Below are 20448 nucleotides of genomic sequence, written 5' to 3' on the forward strand. Positions count from 1 at the left end.
GTTAAGTACTTAATTTGTTCCGGAGGTCTGTTCTTAACCTGAAACTGTTCTTAACCTGAAGCACCACTTTAGCTAATGGGGCCTCCTGCTGCTGCCGTGCCGCCGGAGCACGATTTCTGTTCTCATCCTGAAGCAAAGTTCTTAACCCAAGGTACTATTTCTGGGTTAGCAGAGTCTGTAACCTGAAGCATCTGTAACCTGAAGCATCTGTAACCCGAGGTACCACTATAGTTGAAATGGGGGGGGGGGAGATTGTTCCTCTTCATTTTTAGTGGTGTCAGATGCCATTCTTTGTCCTGTTGTTGTTCATTGTAACGTTAAAAATTTCAGTATAGGAACATGTGTAGTGCTTTAGTTATCAGGTTGTATAGCTGTGGTTTTCTGCTTAGTATGCCACATTGAGATCAAAATATTCATTAACCGGTGTTCTTGTGACGGACTGTAACCTAGTAACCACAGGAGGAGAAGCAGGGGCACTGTTTACATGCTTCAGTAGCCAAGGCTGGGCCAGTGACCCAGAAGAACCTTCCGAGTTTTGAGTAGAGAGAAGTAGCAGAACCATATTTCCTGGCTTGTTGTTGTTTTCTGTCTCATTTGAGCCATCTCTCTCTCTCTCTCTCTCTCTCTCTCTCTCTCTCTGTGTGTGTGTGTGTGTGTGTGTGTCTTTCCCCTCCATCACTATGAGATCTCCATAATTACAGAGGAAAAACAACAATCACTCTGGATGTAACAGTATATAATATTCAGTTTCATTTTTTATTTTAGCCCTTTTAAAAGCTCCCCATCATATGACTTATCTTGTCTAATTAAGCTCAAAATAGTTGCTATCAACAGAGCTGTTTGTTCTGCCATCTTTTTTTTTATGTTTCAAGGTGGTCATGTAGTTAAGGAAGTACTACATCAAAGCACTTTCAAAAGCAATGTTCCGAGCACAGGTCATCTATGTGCCTTTCTGAACACTTCAAAAAGATGGTGAAAGTAAAATGGCAAGGAAAAACCACAATTCTGCCTTCCTTAAAATAAGACCCTGGATGGTTAGCTTTGCTCTGTGACCCCAGCTGCTACACATTTGTTTCAGAAAAATAAAATAAAATAAATTTTTTTAAAAAAGTTTCAGTAAAATATAATATAATATAATTAATAATAATAATAATAATATTAAATACTGTGATCATCAAAAGATGCAAAACACAAAAGCATGTGAATTGACTGTATGGGTCTACTGGAGTCCAAAACCTGGTTAACCATGAATGAAAATGAATTTGCTAATAGTGATGAAGCCAGCAATTAACTAAAGCATGCAACTTTAGTTCCATGATATGAACCTACTTATAGTTTTATGGTTGTTGGGAGAACAAGCGGTGTAAGGAAACTTGCAAATTCCAGGCTTGGAGAAGTGGCTGCCCCTGTCAACATGTCCAAGTCACCTGCAGGGGTAGAGCAGCTCAGAATCCAGAACACCGAATGGATCCCATTCCCCACTCCAGAGTAGAAGAACTGATAAAAGCCCCTGAAGGAAGTTCTGAGAGAAGACTATCACTTTCTTTATTTTTACATGTTAAATGTACCTGGCCAATTATCAACAAATATTACATGGGTGGGTTTACAAACAAGATAACGTTAAAAATACAATATATAATATTTAAAATAAGCAGCAAAACAATAATAAAATAAATAATTGGCAATAAAATGTAACCTTCTGTTCCCCAAATAAAATCCTTACCTAGCAACAGAAATGGCATAAACTGTTTATAGCACAGATTTAAAACACAATTTGAAAACTTGGTTCTCAGCCTGTCAAGAGAAAGGCTTTGCTTCTTCTAACATCTGACAACTTGCTGAAAGTAGCCAACACGATGAAGGGTTTTGACATGGGGATAGTGTAAGCCAACCTCCTACAATCATTCCTTGTCCCTTACCTTGAAAAAAACTAGTCTCTTTTATTTCCACTCCTTCCTTCCTTCCTTCGAGCCCCACCTCCAATCTGCATCAGAATGTATCTGTATCAGCTGGTTCCAAATACCAGCTCCTGGACCGACTCTTTAAAGATAATACAAACTTCTGTCGGAAAGCTTTGTACCTGAACAGATCTTGCTTACCCTACTGGTGTTAGACGTTTCGTGCCTTGGCTGTAGCATGTTCAGATTTCCTGCCATCTGAAGAGCACAAAATGCAGTGTTTAGTGTTTCTTTCTGAGACAGGAGATGCTTTTGAGTCGCGGCACTTCGTACCACAGTTGACTCACTGTTTCTACTATGGCTGATACTCAAGGGATGAAAGGCAGAATGTATCCAGTGCCAGAGCGCATATTAAATTCACCCATCTATCAGAGATCCCAACTAGTAGATCACTGGGTGAATCACAGTTGATTGTGACAATACAGAAAGATGTGGCCGTTCTCCAACATGAGATGGTTTGGCGGCTGGCAAGTAACTATGACCCAAAGCGAGAATACAAAGGAAATAATGAAAGGTTGGCAGCAGTGGTACAGTGGCAAATTGTGAAGTATAAGAGCTCATCATGGCATTTCCCACCCCCCAGAGCCGTGTCCCAAAGAACAAGTCCAAACATGAAGCAGCTGTGCTGATTCATTGCACACCCCACCCCCATAGAGCAGCAGTATTTAGCATAAAACTAGAATCAGCTGACAGTTATAGAAAAGCTACCCTCATTCTCTGACTTCCTCTGTAGTAAATGTAAAAGCCTTATTATCACCTCCTACACTTGCTAGAGTATGACATCATCACTCCTGTCTGAAAAAAGGTCCCCACAGCTGTAACAAGGATTTGCCTCAATTATATGACTGGTTGACAACTACGCACAGGATATTTTGCAGCAATACATTATTTTTATTCATTTAAACATTTATAATCCAGCTTTCTGTCAAAGTTCCTCTGGGAGAAACTTTATACTTCAGCGTGCAAAAACAATGGGTGATATTTAACTACCGTATTTTTCGCTCGATAACACGCACCTGACCATAACACGCACATAGTTTTTAGAGGAGGAAAACAAGAAAAAAAAATTCTGAATGAAACAGTGGATGTATCATTTTTGTGCTTCATGCTGCCGCCACAGACATGTGATTTGACGGTGAGTTTGGGGTAGCCCAATGCAAAGATCCTGAGGATCCATGTGGATCCATGCTTTGTAACCACATTTTTGCACCATTGCAGCCCCAGGCAACAGTGGGTGCGTGTTTTTTTGGTGCAGGCTGTAGCCATGGACATGCTATGTGATCTGATGGTGAATTTGGGGTGACCCAATGCAAAGATCCTGAGGATCCATGTGGATCCATGCTTTGTAACCACGTTTTTGTACCATTGCAGCCCCAGGCAACAGTGGGTGCGTGATTTTTTTGGTGCAGGCTGTAGCCATGGACATGCTATGTGATCTGATGGTGAATTTGGGGTGACCCAATGCAAAGATCCTGAGGATCCATGTGGATCCGTGCTTTGTAACCACGTTTTTGCACCATTGCAGCCCCAGGCAACAGTGGGTGCGTGATTTTTTTGGTGCAGGCTGTAGCCATGGACATGCTATGTGATCTGATGGTGAATTTGGGGTGACCCAATGCAAAGATCCTGAGGATCCATGTGGATCCGTGCTTTGTAACCATGTTTTTGCACCATTGCAGCCCTGTTTTTGCATCAGATCATTGCTATGTGATCTGATGGTGAATTTGGGGTGACTCAATGCAAAGATCCTGAGGATCCATGTGGATCCGTGATTGGAACCACGTTTTAAGTAGGGAGGGAAGGAAAAACATAGAAGCGACAAGGAGAGGGGTGTGCAGAGAAGCAGCTGGCTAAGAATGCAGGAGAGGGGTTTTACCGGAGGGAGGAAAGGAAGGCAAAAGTCCCCCCCCCCCAAGCCAGCCAGCTCTCTCTCTCTCTCTCTCTCTCTCCCCCCCCCCAACCTGCATGTTGGACGCTCTGCTTGCCTGGAGGGGAGGGGTTTTCTCTGCTCTTTGTTCCGTTTGAGCAAACACAGTAAGGAAACAGAAGCGGGTGGGCAGTAAGACCCTGAGGCAGAATGCAGGAAAGCAGCAACTTCCTCTTTTCCTCCCTTCTCCGGACGATTTGATATTTGCCTGATTTTTGCCTTCACTCGCGCTTGTCAGCTCCAGGGACCACACATTCGCTCAATAACACGCACAGACATTTCCCCTTACTTTTTAGGAGAAAAAATCTGCGTGTAATAGAGGGAAAAATACGGTAAGTTTTACTCAAGAATTTCACTCACTGAAATTAAGAAACATGACCAAGAAAGGCATGTTCATTTCAATGGGTCTACACTGAGTAAAACTTCACTGGATACCACCCAATCAATCCTTAAAAGTAGTCTTAAAGTAGAATGTAAACAACCGAATGAGAATGTGCAGCAGGAAGCAAAAGTGATCGACTCCAAAAAGCTGTTTTCGTTGCAAGTTGTAATGCTAAATAAGGGGATAGCAGAGGCAAGGCTCTGCAACTGAAAAACCTGTGTCTTGTGTCCTCACCCACTAGACATCGGGTGGTGGTAGCATTCTGGACAATTGAATATCCTGTGCAAGTTGAAATGGAAGGACATAATACATATGGTATTCTGCACCATTTAGGGCCTTAAATGTTAAGATTGGGGATGCACAATCATTCCACTGCTCAACCTTAAGGCTGCCATATGTCCCGATTCACCCATCAAAAATGGCATCTGGCCGAAAATATCAGAAATTGGTTAAAATGTCTGGGGAAAGTGTTGATTTTGGGGTGAATTTCCTTAAAAATCGTTTAAAAACTTCATTTTTTTCTGAGATTTTGCTCAACAACTTTGTTCAAAACAACAACAACACAACTCAACAACTTTGGGCAAAAAAAAAGAAACAAACTCAACTTTTGCATTCAGATTTTCACTTCTTTAAATATGGCAACCCTCCAAAGTTTCAACTCTTTGCAAGATATTCCAGTTAAATGCCTGTGTAGAGGCTAAAAAGCCATTGGTTTTTTTAGATTCAAAGCTTTTCTGTACTGAAGTGGGATATATCTGAATCATCACAAGTAATAATAGTAATAATATAATTATTATTTTTTATTATTATTATTAATCCAAGTCAGGGGCCTGCAAAGTAATATGAGCCAGAGAAAACAAAAATGTGTGGACAATGTCTCTGGACAAAAATGAAACATTTCTCTCAAAGCTTCCCCCCAATCAGGGGGAATTATTTTACCAGAATTCTCCAGTCACAGACCTCTAGGGAAGGGATGGTGAACTAATGATTCACCCCCTTCTTGTTCGTTTTGTTCACTTTGCTAGTTCTGCTTGTTTGGAAAATCTGGTCACCTGGCAAATGAACTTTTCAAATACAGGCCCCAAAAACACTTTATTACAACAATTTATATTCTGCCTTTTTCATAGAAAATGAATTCAGTACTCCTATCTGTAACAAGGGTATGAATGGAGGTAGACCGATCTGATTTCTTCAGGTGTGTGGGGGGGAGGCACAATTGGTGCACTTGTGGAAACTCCTTAAAAGTGCTACTGGCCACTGCTGCTACAGGAATTAACAAACAGCAGAGCATCATCTCATCCCACAGCACGCGCAAGCTGCATCCCTGATCTATTAGGTGAAATGCAACCCAAACAGGCTGGATACCTGCATCTTGATTAGCAGAACTCCCTACAATAGTACTTCCATACCGAATTATTTTTGCACCCAAATAATTCAGTGCACAAGGGGGGGTATAGTAGCTGTACAATACAGAGGAAGACATAAAAGTGAATAATAATCCCAATGTAAACATGCATTTTAAAATGGGCTTCTTATTTTGCTGCTTGTAATAAATCTACCCCAACACCTTACTACTGACCATGTATTTTTGGACTAGCAGTAGGGGAGGAAGAAACAGTGATAATTTCGCTTTCCATCTTTCTGCCTCTGTCTTTCAAGCTGAGGGAAGGAATGGCCTCCTTTAAAAAGAAAATAATTGGCTTGCTATAGAGGAAAGAGGATGTTAGAAGATGCAGAGATGAGAGCCTGAGCTTGCTTTATGGAGAAATGCTCACGTTGCTTCCACTTCCTTTCTTTCGCTCATATCAATCAGCTGTTGGCTTGCAACAAGCAGGAGAGAGTGGCAATTGCAGCCTTTCATCATTATCGTCCAATGCCCCTCCTGGAATTCTTTTTTTATTAAGCTCTTTCCTCTACAGGTTTTCTTCGACTGAGCTTTAGGGTCTGATTTACATTTGAAGAACCAAATATTTACTTAAAATTGCAGTTCCATCTTCCCTTTTATCCTTTCCCAGGGCGAATTTATGAACTGGATCTCAGAGATCCAGATTGCAAGCGGTGTGCTGGAAAAAACATACCAGCCTTTCAGTCCCTGGTAGGCAGCAAGGTGAAGCAGCCTGATGCAGGCAGCACCATTAAGGAGGCGGTAGATGAAGGCTAGGACTGATGGTGCACAAAAAGACTTTTGAAAAAGTGCTGGCCCTACCAGAGAAAACATTTCTATAGACTTATTCATAGGCTGCTTTGTAACCTTTTCTCTCAGTGTGTCTTACAAAAACCATTAGACCTAATAGTCCCTCTTGCATAATCTTTGGAAGTAGTTTTCAGTATTGCTAGATCCAGGATACACCTTTATCCCAAATATGCATTTGGGCACCCATTTCTCAGTGCTTTCCATGTATTTTTAAGTGGCACTGCTACTGTTGCAAACCACCTTAGATCTTGCCACAACACAGGGGCAGGTCCCAGCCCACCAACTAAAGACTAGTGATTTAGGGAACCAGAATGAATATTAAATGTATGAGTGCAGAACATTTATTTATGGAAGAGGACCTTAGGGAGAAACAGCGTGCAGAACAAGGGAGAATCATTCCACAATAACTGAGCTGCACTTGTGGGCACAAGAATATTAGTCCAAAATGTCCAATTAAACCCATTTGTAATTTCTCACACTTTGATTTCTCAGGGACAAGCCATTGTTTCTTTATCCCAGAGTCCCAGGTGTATAACTCGACATCTTTAGCATCTTAGAAGGACTTATTCAGCCAGCAATCTTCCTCCTGGAATGGTCTACAAGCTGACCTTATGACTACAAAAGCCAGCCTAGTTTTGTGCTTTGTGCTTTTTGTCCCCCCCCCCCCTTTTCTTTCCCCATTCTTTTGTGTGACATCTTGCCTGATGCTACAGAACTCAAAAGCTTGTCACACTTTTGGGACATTTTCACTGGTTCCAATAAAGGTCTTTCTCAAACCCAGCTATAAATTTTGCAGCTTTTTCTTACGCATCAACATGGCCATCTCTTTATGTGCCTCGAAAGAAGTTACTACGATAGACAAAAATAAACTAAAATCAGTTTGGACAAAGAGAGTGGACTAGGTGCTGAGATGAAGGAATGCTATCTCAAAGCCCCATAAGTGAGGCACTAGGCTTTGGGACATGGGTGGCGCTGTGGTCTAAACCACTGTGCTGCTTAGGCTTGCCAATCGGAAGGTCGGCGGTTCAAATCCCCACGATGGGGTGAACGCCCATTGCTCTGTCCCAGCTCCTGCCAACCTAGCAGTTCAAAAGCACGTCAAAGTGCAAGTAGATAAATAGGTACCACTCCAGCAGGAAGGTAAAAGGCATTTCCGTGTGCTGTTCTGGTTTTGCCAGAAGCAGCTTATTCATGCTGGCCACATGACCCAGAAGCTGTCTGTGGACAAACACTGGCTCCCTCGGCCAGTAAAGTGAGATGAGCGCCGCAACCCCAGAGTCGTCTGCGACTGGACTTAACGGTCAAGGGTCCTTTACCTTTTTAGGCTTTGGGAAGGAGGTGCAAGGCTCTGACATGCTTCTTGAGTTATCCTGCTTCCTTCCCGAAGCCTAGTTAGCCATTTCCCAGATTTGGGAAGGAGGTAGGAGGACTCTAGGACCCTGCCCGAGCCCCCATGTCTCCTTTCCAAAGCCTTCTTACTCACCTTTGGCGGGGGGGGGAGGCTCTGTGCTACATCCACAGTTTGGAATGGACAGAAGTTCTTCATGCATAAGGAAAATACCATTAAGTTTTCAGGCTCAAGCTCCAAGAAGTTTGCTTGCCAGCAATTTGAACAGTTTGTTGTGGCAGTCAAGTACATGAAATCCACATACAGGACTGGTTTGAACTTCAGCTCTGACCTGAAAATACATCTGCTGTGGTTGATGCTGAATGTTTTTGTGTTAACAGAACTCAAGAGAACTTGCTTCCCTTCTTGAAAAAATAAATCTCCTTCCATTGTAGAACTGTGACTAATGCATGATCTCCCTTGCAGAGCTAGTTTAATATGGAAGTGTATTTTTTTTCCTCTCCAAAAATTGAAGCCCTACCAAAAATTAGCATGCAGTGAGGCAGATTTAATCTCCCCTTTCCATTTTCTTAAAAACCCTCACAGCTTAATGGTAGCTGATTCTTGTTCTCTTGATGTTATAGTTACATGGGTTGGCTATCCATGGCTGAAGAAATGGCAGCACCTGGACCCAGATGCAGTCCATGAAGCCCTTTCAACTGGCCCACCAGCCCTGTTGTTGGCAGCCGTGAAGAAACAATCCAGCAGCATCTTATCTTACTAATTTCCAGTAATGGGAAATCCTAGAAGACCGTTAGTGCTTGGTAGTAATAAAAAAAACACCAAGCAAATAAATCATAAATACCGATAAATAGGCAGGCAGGCAGGCAAGAATATCCTGCCACAAATCTCAGTATGCATAAGACTATGTTTTAGAAACCCTGGCACGGCAGCAGTTTTTCCTCTGTCTTATCAGTTTACTGCAAATCACTGTTAAGCTGAAGCAAATTTAGACAGCACCTGACTTACAGAATATAGAACCGGGGGCGGGGGGACGTCAGAGAATTGGTCAATGTGCTGTTACTTTTCAAGCTGTGAGCCCTCCTTGTCCATTCACGGGGCTGTAGTGATGTTACAGATACCTGGAGGAGGGATGGGCGGGCAAGATGACGCTAGGAATTGGGGAACAGAGACTGAAAGGGGCAGATGCAAAGCCGTGTGCTAATAAAAGATAGCTTTGGGAAGTGGGGGAAACAGCAGAAGGATAAATGAAAGGCTGGAGGAAGTGGAGAACAAAGAGTGAATGTAGGGGAAATGGTCAGATTTACCTTCCCAAAGCCATGCAATTTAAATAATTGATGGAAAGTATTAAGCATGACACCATTTGCAGCTCTTGATAATCATGCCTTTATTAAGACCTTCCCTTTCACAGTAAATAATATAGTTATGCAGACAACAATATATAAAGATGTATCTTATTGCACAGGCTGTCCATAAGTTTGGACATGTATCACTGGGTATTTGGTTCTGACTTTTAAAAATACTGTTTCGGTGTTTTTAATGTTGATTTGCATTGTTGGTAGACTGCTTTTAGTTTTTTTAAACTAAATAGTTTTTTAAAAAAAAACACTAGTTGTTTTTGTGGTGGTTTTTTATTGTTGTTGGTTTTTTTTATAAAAAAAACCACACTAAATGATCTAGAAATATTTTGAAATAAATAGAAAGCCTCACAAAGTAAAGTGCAAAAATCTACAAGAGCCATCTGTGGGGTCTAATTGTGTATAACAGAGCTGTATGGTATAGAAGTGTAATAAACATGATTTCTGAATTGCTAGTAACTGGAGTACCATATTTCATAGATCTTGCATCCATAGCATACGCTACATGGCCTGCCAATGCATAGTCAACACATTTCACAACTGCAGGACTAGAAGAGATACAACATGAAGCAGGTGTTCTCTACATGTAGATCTACTAGGAAGAGATTCTTTGTTCATACCATTGACAGCTGTTAAACTTCCGCCTTTAAGCTGTCTCCTTTTCTGTATTATGAATTGTTTAAGCTTATTGTGGAGGCAACATGGGTTTGGGTAGGATGCCACAACTAGCCATCCTGCTATTTTATATTTCTGTATCCATGCCCCAATCTATGACATTTTATTCACTGTTTGCAATTTTGTGTAAATAAGCACACATATTTATTTTGATTGGTGTTTCTTGGTTCTTGGTAATTTTTCTAAGTAATTAGGAAATTACTTGTTGGGTGTCCAATTGTCTCCAGCAGGAGAACTGCTATGAATGTGAATGTGAGATACATCAATTTGTGTATAAACACATGAGCAGATTTAAAAACATGCGTCAAATATTACTGAAAACCAAAATGCTGCTCTTGACACTTCTGGATTTGTGAGAAAGGAACTCTGGGGGAATGAATGCACTGCCAGTTTCTCAGCCTAAGTTTTCAACCTCTGAGGCACTTCCTTCCTTCCCCAAATATATATCTACACCATAAACAGATGGTGTTTTTGAATAGCAACACAGGCAGGATTTTATGCCTACCTTGTGGATTTGGATGGTGGATACTGCCTCATTGGACATCTTCATCTGAATGGCACTAATTGCTCATCAGTTGTAGCATTCTTGCATGGCCCAAAGCATTGTGGGAGTGTGTTGGTAATTATATCCCATAGGTTGTGCAAAGGGGAAGGCTTGTCTCTCACATTGCTACATTGGCATTGAAGGCAATGCTCAAATTTGAGGAGCTTATTGATTATTTTGGAGGGGGGTGCTGACATTGTGCCCTAGAAGAGTTTATGACAACTCTTAACAACATGTTTTGCAGAGATTTTTCCATGAACAGCAAAAGGTTCTGAATGGAGAGTTGCCATTAACTCTGGGCAGCTGCTAAAGGTGAGAGTTCAGGTTGCTTGCCAACATTTGCTGTTGAAGTTCAGGTCTCAGTGACCCCCAAAAATGGATTAGTAAGTTTTGTGCAAACTGTTAGCTGCAATGGCGGGGGGGGGGTGTCAGTTTTTCTGGGTCACAAGGAAGATCCTAACTTTGTAAACATGTGCGGTTTTGTTTTAATTGACCTCTGATGTAATTTGTGGTGATGGCAAGGAAAGCAATTTGTCTATTATGAAAACAGGCAAGTGGTTTTTTACCCTCTACACTCCTTTCTCACATAAAATGGACGGAGCAGGTTCTTGACTGAGATTCTTAGATATGACAAGTAACTGATAAATTTAAGCAGCATATTTGCAAGATCAATATCTTTATGTGTGTGGTTTTCTTCATCCAGTTTCCTCACCTATTGCAGTACAATAGAATTGCCCTCAAAAACCATAACAAAAGAAATCCTTGCTTTTTTAAATACTGTAACTAACTTAAGGTGGAGAGTCCTGAAACACAATGTAGCAATTCATACCTTGTCATGTTGGGGAATACATGAAACTTAAAATTGTGGGAAAGTGACACCAAAATGCCCCTTGCTGTCAGAGTGCATTTGACCCTACTTGCCAACAGAGGGTTCTTATATTGAAATTATTCATATCATACCTGGGACTCTGAAGTTGCTATGTTCTATTTGGGGGAAGGGATGCAGAATGCAGGATAGGGGGGGTACCCTCAGGAGTTTATGAAGAATTCAGGTGCGCAAATGAGCACGCTCATTTGCACTAGGGGTGGAAAGGGGTAGGAGGTGGTCTAAATTTACAGTAAGACAATTTGAAGGAAATTGTCCGCAAATTTTCTTGGGCCTTTATGAGTGGAGCCACTAGTGCATGCATTAAATTATTGGAACTGCGCCATATCAAAGTAAAATTATGGAATATTCTCCCTCTCCTCTTTCTTTAGTTGCATACATTAAGATGGCCATGCATTTTTATTATTTACAGTTACAGTGTGACAAGCTGTCAGCTGAAATCTAACAGGTGATTACCAAGCTCCATTAACACAAACATTAAGCCCTGGATTTCTAAGTGACTAAGAGAAACAGACCCCCAGTTGTTTTGTTTGCACCGTTAGAATTCTCATTCAGAGCTCGCAAGGCCCTTTTGCTGCATCTGGTGAATACCAAAACTTACAAACTACTAGGCTAGTAAGTATATATATTTGCCAGTAAACAAAAATAATAAACTCTGCAAATATACCTTCGATATGTGTATGTTTTAAGTGCTAATTTGGTATCTCTAAGGAGTCATTCAGTGGTTTATCTTCATCTTTTAAACTTTCATGATTCTTATAAATCTTTCAAATGATAAACCTTTGGTACTTAAAGGAAAGCATGTCTGAAGAAGAAAGAGATTCTGAGTACATTTTACTTTTTTTCATTATTTTTTGCCATGCTTGCTATTTTTATCTCGGCTCTTTGTAGTAAAGGAATTGAAGAGAGTAAAAAGACTCCAGGAAGCTGGTAATTAATCACACGATAAAAATCCATGGAGATTTGAGGCTGATGAAGTAGGATCAAGGTTTATTAGGCTGCAATAGAGTATGTGCTACAAACTGGAAATAAAAGTATGTACACCGAAAGTTGTAAATACGTTTTTTTTAAAAAAAAAAAACAACCACCACCACGTAGGGATGTATCATAGGGTTGGCATACATCCAACATTTTCCAGACATAGCTGGTATTCACCCTTAAGCAGCGTCCAGGTGGCAATCACTGAAATGCCCAGGGAAAATTTTGCTTTTAATATCGAAGGTCCCAAGTTCAGTCATCAGCATGTCCGGGTAAGGTAGGAGAAAAACCCTGCTTATAACCCTGGAAAACTGTTGCCATGCATTGTAGACAAAACTGAACTAAATGGACTACTGGTCTGATTTGGTACAGGGCAGCTAGCTACAGTATGTTCCTAAGCACATTGATTTGAATGGGGCTACTCTGAGTATGAGGGACACGGGTGGTGCTGTGGGTTAAACCACAGAGCCTAGGACTTGCTGATCAGAAGTTCGGCGGTTCGAATCCCCGGTATGGGGTGAGCTCCCATTGCTCGGTCCCTGCTTCTGCCAACCTAGCAATTCGAAAGCACATCAAAGTGCAAGTAGATAAATAGGTACTGCTCCGGTGGGAAGGTAAACGGCGTTTCCGTGCGCTGCTCTGGTTCACCAGAAGCAGCTTAGTCATGCTGGCCACATGACCCAGAAGCTGTACGCCGGCTCCCTTGGCCAATAAAGTGAGATGAGCGCCAGAACCCCAGAGTGAGTCACGACTGGACCTAATGGTCAGGGGTCCCTTTACAGGGGTTACCTTTACCTTTACTCTGAGTATGACTTTGTTGTATCCAACTCATAAGAATCAGTCACCTACAAATGCTATAATGTGAATCGTGATAAGCTGATTTTAAAGAATGGAGAGTGCATTTTTGGTTAAGGTGTACATGGCATTTAAGGTGTCAGGGACTGGAATCAAGAGGAAGAGGTATAGTGGAGATTGCCTCCCCCTTCTCCTGTAGCTGATAGGGTGGAGGGAGGCCAGTTTGAATTACAGCTGAGCTATCAGGGAGATAAACGAGGCAGAGACTGTCCAGCTGCCAAGTTATGAAGTGTTAGAAGACGTACAGGGTGGGGTGGGCAGATAGCCCAGACAGCTGACATTTCATTAGACAGCATAGATGATCCGCCGTCCCCTAGAACGCGACGCTCGTTAAGAGTGCAAGAGCAGTGGAGGCAAAGACATTTGACCACAGGGGGCCTCTGTAGGGTCAGGTGTTGCTGGGGAAGAGGGAAGAGGGAGGACCTCCATCATGGGGAAAGGACTGAATTCTTTGTCTTCTCCCGTAATGACTGAATAAATCGTAAGCAAGACATTTCTTGGTCCTCCTTGATTCTGGAAACCATGGGGGGAGGGAGGGAGAGAATTCCTTAAGCCTGACAGCAGGTATGCGTAGTCGTGTTGAGCAAGCCTATTATTCTATTTTGCTGTGGATTATCATTGAGGTGTACATTTAATTTGTAAAAGGTCAGTCCCACAGTCCACTTGGGATTGCTAGTGTCAGGAGTCCAGGTTCCCAGCTTGCTAACACAGTAAGCATAGGTAATTAAAAAGGAGAATTTATTGCAAATACAAACAGATAGCTCCGGATGGCTCTAACGCAGCCTCCGGCATTATCATGCAAGATGACCCTTCTGAAGATCGCTTCCGTTGTCTACAGAAGATATTGAACTTTTGCCCCTTACATCTCTTGTTTCACTTCCTATCTAGCAGCCCTCCCATTCGTCGTCTCTTCAGACTTATTGGATTAGCTCCAGCCTCTTCTTGCTCTAGTAGACTGTCTCCGAGCCTGTTCAAGCCTCCTTAGAGCTTTGGCTGTGTTCCAGTCTGCTCTCAGTGATTCCCTCTGCAACTGGCATTCCCAGGGGTGGGGGAGCAGCACTGTGCACTGACCACTGTTCAGCCTGTGTCAGATCTAACCCGCTCCATTCTGCACCAGGCTGTGAAGTTCCACTAGGAGCTGGCTCATTCCTGATAGCTAGTAGCTGCTATATCGGGAACACCAGCATAAGAGAGCCATGAGCTTATGAAAAGAGGAAGTACTGATGTAGCAACATTGGCTGCCCTACCTCCAAGCATCTAGGGTCACTCCACTTCTGCCACCAGTCAAGTGATGTCTTCCCATTGGCCACACAAATGATGCCTTCCCATTAGCCATGCAGGAAATGGACATATCATTGTATGGTGTCCCCAGGGCCATGTCTACCCTTCCCACTTCACAGATAATACAAAAGGGGAGAGGCAGCCGGAAACAGCTGACAGCACTTCCCCATCTCAGGCTATTATGGTGTAGCATAATGGATGGGGAACCTTTGGCAATTCAGTTGCTGCTGAGTTACCATTCTCATCTCTAACCATTGGCTGTGCTGTCTGGGCCTTATGGGAACTGGAGTCCAGCAACATGGGTAGGTGTATTAGAGGTTACCGCCCACACACTTCTGCTGCGCTACTCTGCTAGTGTGGTGGCACCTCGGTAAAACCACTTCTTACTGTTTGTAGCAGAGTTTTCCCTGGAGGCAGAGGACAAGAACAGGAGTCGTACTCAAATTCACAATCAAGAGCTTCTTTATTGCGTGACTGGTTGCACAAGCATTTCCGTTACTATTATATACAAGCTATTTACATTCCTTCTTTATCTCTCCAGCATGGTATAATCTCAGTCCAGTGATTAACAATCCTGAGACAGCAAAACTCACAGTATCAGCAGCACTCATTGTTGTCGACGTGTATGCTGACAGTGTGTGTGTGTGCTTTCCTTGTGCAGGAATTGCAGTGTGCAACTTCTTCCCTTTATTTGCACCTCCAGCTGACACCAATCAAGCCTAGAGTGCCACTCCTACACACTAAACAAAATTCTGGAACCCTCTTTAAAGCTTCCAGGAACTTTTATTTGTTTCTTAAAGAAAGTTTTCCTAACAAGGTGGGCACCCAAGCTCTGGTGTAGCAGACAGAAAGGCAGCAACTGACACCTAAACTTGAGGTGTTTCCACAGTATCAAATAATCTAGGGAAATTCCACCAGTTTTCCAACATGCATACTACATCAGAATGTGTAGTAGCTTTACTATGCATGTATGTTATTGCAAAACCTAAAAACCATGTTAATTCAAAACCAAAACCAAACCCCAGCAAACCAAAACCAAACTCAAAACTATACCTCTTTTATGATGAATGAAGAAAACTCAAGTTTAAAACTCTGAGAACCTTAAACTAAGTCCACTTTATGGTTTGCCCTGTAGTAGGAGATAATGATAGTTTTCATTTCCATTGTAACCACAAGCCTTTTATTTCAGCATTCACAACAGGTTTTCTGTTTGAACTCTTTAAAGCTGAATGAACACTGGCAAAAGACATCTTAGCAAAACAAAGTGCTTTCAAAATGCACAATTTATTCATCCAATAAATATGCATTACAGCGTATGAAATATTGGCAAGCACGGGTTTCATAATATTGTCTGATGACAAATAAACAAGATAAATTCAAAATTATATCTGAATACATTTTGATAGGTGTGTTTTGTACTTGCATTTTCTTGACAAACTTTAGATGCAATCTGATTATCGGTCAGGCAAAAGTAGAATTCCACCTTCATGTGGATTTTTTCATTGAAGTCTGCTTCTGTTGCAAAATCATATGAAAGGCCTATTCAGTGATCATTAAGGCTGAATGGTATGCATACTTGTCTGGGAGTAAGGCCCATTGAACACAGTGAAATGTACTTCTGAGACAGGAGGGGATGGCTTGTGCTGGGCATAATGCAAACATCTACCTAAAGACCGTACAAATTCTATCTTAATAGGACCAGACTCAAAATAGTATCCATCGGTACATGGGTACTTGTTTCAATTACCGTCTTGAGTTTCCTTTAGGTGTCCTGTTTTACAATTTGCTGGTATGTTTTCACTGATATTAATGGACATGATTAACAGGTCCAATAATTCCAGTGGGTTCTGTTCTGAGCAGAACTTTGTTGAATGCAATGCCTAGCGTGCATAATTGATCTCAATAATTAAGCATTTATGCATAATGACGTAAGAAGCACCCTGTTGCACCAGAGGTCTATATTGCTTTCTGTTCTTATGGTGGCCAACCAGAAACTCACAAATATGGCATAACTGAAATAGCAGTTATGTGATCCCCAGCAACACTTCTAGTGTATTAATCTAACATTAAGCTGATTTATAAAAAAAAATATCATTCACCTGTGAGGACACTTTTCTTTTAAGCAAGCAAGCAAATAAACCATATCAGTATTAGCTGCTCTGTAGAAAATTAAACTGGAGAGATGGAACAAATAGTGCAGACCAGACTTAAAACACAAATCTTTTTGTTTTGAAAACAAATTTTAAAAAGGGGATGCGCTGACTACTGCAGGCAAAAGGGGATGAGCTGGCTACACTTTGGATGTGTAAAAAGCCTACATTTTGTTTCAGACTTCTCATTCAAACTTTGTTACTGTTTTGTTTCCACATCTGCGGGGCCCAAAGAATCCCGAAGTGTGGAAATGAACATGCCTGTTCACAAAACATTTTAAGCCAATGCACTGCACCCTCCCCTGCCCTTCCAGCAATCCCATTTCCTGTTCTCTCTGTGCTGTGTATCTTTGGGAAACAGTACAGTGGCAATTTGTCTTTGCGGCAAGCAGTGCTTTAAGGCCTTTCACAGGCAAGTGGAAGTAGGACTCTGACAGCTCACCCACCTTACATATTCCTGTACAGTGCTTACAAATGTATATTTGAAAAATATAGAACAAATCATTTATAAATGCACACAGCTGTAGCATTTTCTGTAGTATATACACAGAAACACTGTGTTCTTGTAGGCAAATGTACTAACTGTTGCTTTAACGCCCTTAGACAGACTAAGAAATGGAATGTAGTATCAAGTTGCCACAAGGATGTGGCAGGCCAGTAGCTTTTTGAGAACAAAAGATGGAGGAGAAAGGAATGGGATAATTCAGTGTGCTAACACAACGTGTGTGGCTGTCGCCTACTAATATTTCTGTATCCCTCAGTGTGAATCTCTGCAATTAAGGCAGTTAGTCTATGCACACATGAGTGGCTTTGGGGCAGCAAGGTGACACCCCCCCCTTGTCTTTCATCCAATCCCATGCATGCACTCCCCCCAACTCCTATTCACGAAGCCGTCCGTTTGTACATGTGCAACGGCTGTTTTAAATGTACACACCAGCTTAACTGTGGAGTGAATGTGGTTTACCTTTTTCAGATTGGATGGAAGCATTTCTTCTTCAATTAGGACAGATATGGATTATGGCTAACTTCATGTGTATACGGTTTCAATGACCAGTAGTAACCGGTAGTCCACTGGAGACAGATTAAATGGTAATGAACACATGTCTTGGCATTGTCCAGTTGCTCCTGTAAGCAGCCCTTCAGGGGTTGCAGAAAGAAGCCACAAGTCAGCCTGTTTTTATTATCTATCCTTTAAACATTTGCAGAGGGAAATGAGTGGAACACAAGTAACAGATCGGATCCCTGGTTCATCCCGCGCACAAGCTGTGTGTAGAATTGGGTCATCAGTGAAGCAAAAAGGGTCACGCTGAAACTCTGCAAGGATTAACTTTTGGGAGAGATTTGCAGAATATTTGGACTTTGACCTTGAGGAATTAGTTGTATCTATTTCTGAATATACTTCATAATAGTGTGGGGGCGTAGCAGGGCCTGGTGGTTAAACGGCTTTTGCATTTGTGGTTCACACTGTTAGTGTGTGTTTGTTTTCTTACAAGGATTTGTGATGCTTTTTATAAAAAAAAAAGCAGAAGTCTCATGGTTTCTTTTTAGAAACCCGAACGTTGTAATTAATAGCAAATTACTGTTATTTAACTTAAACTTCCAATAAGAAATGCTCTTGTTTATATAAATAGCACCATGTTTCCACCTAATTATGATTATTATTACGTAAACGGGACTACATATACAACAAATGTAAATGACCCCAAGACAGCAATTTTCTTGAATAATGCAACACTGAGGTTTCATTTGCTTGACAGTTTAAGGTGTATAATCCGAATGAAGTAACAGGCTTCCATTTGTTACTCGCCTCTTTAAAGCAACCCGACACCCTTCTTTTCAAGGGGGTGGGAACCGATTTGCAACAGAATCGTAGTCCCGTCTACTCAAAAGTAGCCCCTACTGAACTCCGTTGGGCTTACTCCCAGGCAAGAGGGTTAGGATTGCAGCTACACGATTCCTCCCAAACAGCCTTAACTCCAAGAAAACGGACCTGACCTGAACTATCATCTCTCCCACACGATTTCTCCCTCGCGCACGGAGTTTCCATTTTTTTTAAAAAAACAACGTCTGCGAGGTTGCACCGCGTGTCCTCAAAGACGTGAGGGCAGCTGCAAGGAGGAGGAGGAGGAAAGGAGCTCTCGCAAAATTCACAGAAGAGGGCGGAGAGAAGGCGGGGTGCAAAGCGAGAAGGCACCCAACCGGCTGCTTCGCTCGCTCGCGTTTGAAAGCGTGCGTGCTTCTCCGAGGGAAAACACGGGCGCACAAGATTCTCGCCTTCTTGCAAACGCGGGGCGTGCGCGTGTAGCTCTGTGTGTGTTTGGCACAAGAGCTGGGGAGGGGGAGAGAAAGGGGGAGGTCCTTTCTGGGCTGGTACAGCGAGATAACGGGGAGTGACGTCACCGTCCCTGCCAATCTCCCCCACACACCCCGCCCCACACAGCGCACCGTTGCTGCCCGGCGCGCTCCGGCGTTGCGCGTGTGCGCCTTCCTCGCTGCTCGCGTCCTCCGTCCGTCTGTGGTCCAGCCAGGCGCGCAAGGGCGAGAGGCTCAGCCGTTTCCCACCCGCTTCCCACTCGCCTAAAAACAGCCGGGCTCTGCAACAAGCTTCTCACAACACTGCGGGGGGGGGGGCGCACTCAAATCCTGTGATCTGCACAGCCTAAGAGGATTTAGCAATAATATATATTATGTCCTCTCTCTATATAAATATCACCTAGAGAGAGAGAGGAAGGAAAGGAGATGGGGAGCATCCCTCTTACTTGGTCCCTCAGCTAGCGCGCGCAGCCATCGCCTCTTCCCAGAGGAGTCCTCTAAAAGGGTCTTTATCCCCCCCTCCTTTCCTCTTTCTGCTGGTTTTGTTTTTTAAGGTTGGGGGGAATCTCTCGCCTATTCTGTTTCCATCCCTCTCCAACATCCGAGCCATCTCCAACTTGCCCTTTCTGGGTCTGCATTGCACTTTGGGGAAATTTCCCTCTTCTTCTTTTTCCTTCTTTTCCCCCCTCCTTGGAGGAGGAGGAGAGTGGATCCGGTTTTTCTATTTGTAGCTAAAGAATGGACTAAATTAAGAGGGGCAAAAGGGAGGGGGAGGGAGGAGGGAGGAGGGAGCAAGAGGCGAAAGGAGGAGGGTGAAGCGAAGAGCAGAGAGAGAGAGAGAGAGCCCGGGAGCAACAGAAGCAGCAGCAAGAAAAAGAAGGCAGAAGAGAGCGGACAAGCAGCAGCAAGAAGCCGGCCAGGGAGACCCGGCAGCCCGGGGAGTTCCGCCGGCTTCCCCGCTCCCTGGATGCCGCCGGCCCCTCGGACTCCCATCCACTTCCCCGCTTTGGACGGTCCGTGAGAGGGCGGCGAGAGACCCCCGGGCGCTTGGGGGCGTCGCGGGAGGGGAAGGAGGGACTCGGCTGGCAGCCGCTCGCTCGGCTTTGGATTAAATCGGCCTCCCGGGAGACGAGCGGCAGCGGCAGCAGCAGCAGCGGGGGAAAGAGGAGCAGAGGTGGCCGTGGCGGCAGCAGCAGCAGCAAGAGGAAGGAAGGAGAGGAAGGGAGCCCTGCCAAGAAGCAGCGCCCGGCAAGGAGGGCTTGGCTGGCGGCGGGGGCAGCGGCGGCGCTGCTGCTGCTGCGAGGGGAGCCGACGGGGAGCCAGCATGACCAGGTAATTCTCCCCGCTGACCCATTTCTTTCTTCCAGCCCCTGCTCTGGAAATCTGGTGTGGTGTGTGTGTTTGCGCGCTCGTGCGCGCGCGTGCATGATGTGTGCATGAGAGACAGCCATGTGCATTTCTCAGCTACTCTTCTCTCCCCCCCCCCTCCAGTAGCCCCGGGGTCTAATCTCCAGACAGGAGAGCTGACAATAAGGGGAATCTGAAGGCGGTGGGGTGGGAAGAAGGCTGGGCTGGTGCGTGCCAGGATTGGTGTCCCGG

General features: G+C 43.5%; 1 protein-coding gene across 41 annotated transcripts in view; it reads left to right on the forward strand.

Moving 5' to 3' along the window:
• The window catches only part of PTPRD (protein tyrosine phosphatase receptor type D), a 1152007-nt gene that overhangs the window by 756000 nt on the left and 375559 nt on the right, over nt 1–20448 (forward strand). The window contains exon 1 of one of the 41 annotated variants that reach the window (XM_053371571.1): nt 19666–20181. The exons of the other annotated variants lie outside the window; for them this stretch is intronic. The gene's annotated coding sequence lies outside the window, so the exon portion shown is untranslated. Of the gene's footprint in view, nt 1–19665; nt 20182–20448 lie in introns of those variants that run through there. 41 annotated transcript variants of the gene reach the window in all.

The sequence above is a fragment of the Podarcis raffonei genome, chromosome 17, assembly GCF_027172205.1.
Source record: "Podarcis raffonei isolate rPodRaf1 chromosome 17, rPodRaf1.pri, whole genome shotgun sequence".
Taxonomy (NCBI): domain Eukaryota; kingdom Metazoa; phylum Chordata; class Lepidosauria; order Squamata; family Lacertidae; genus Podarcis; species Podarcis raffonei.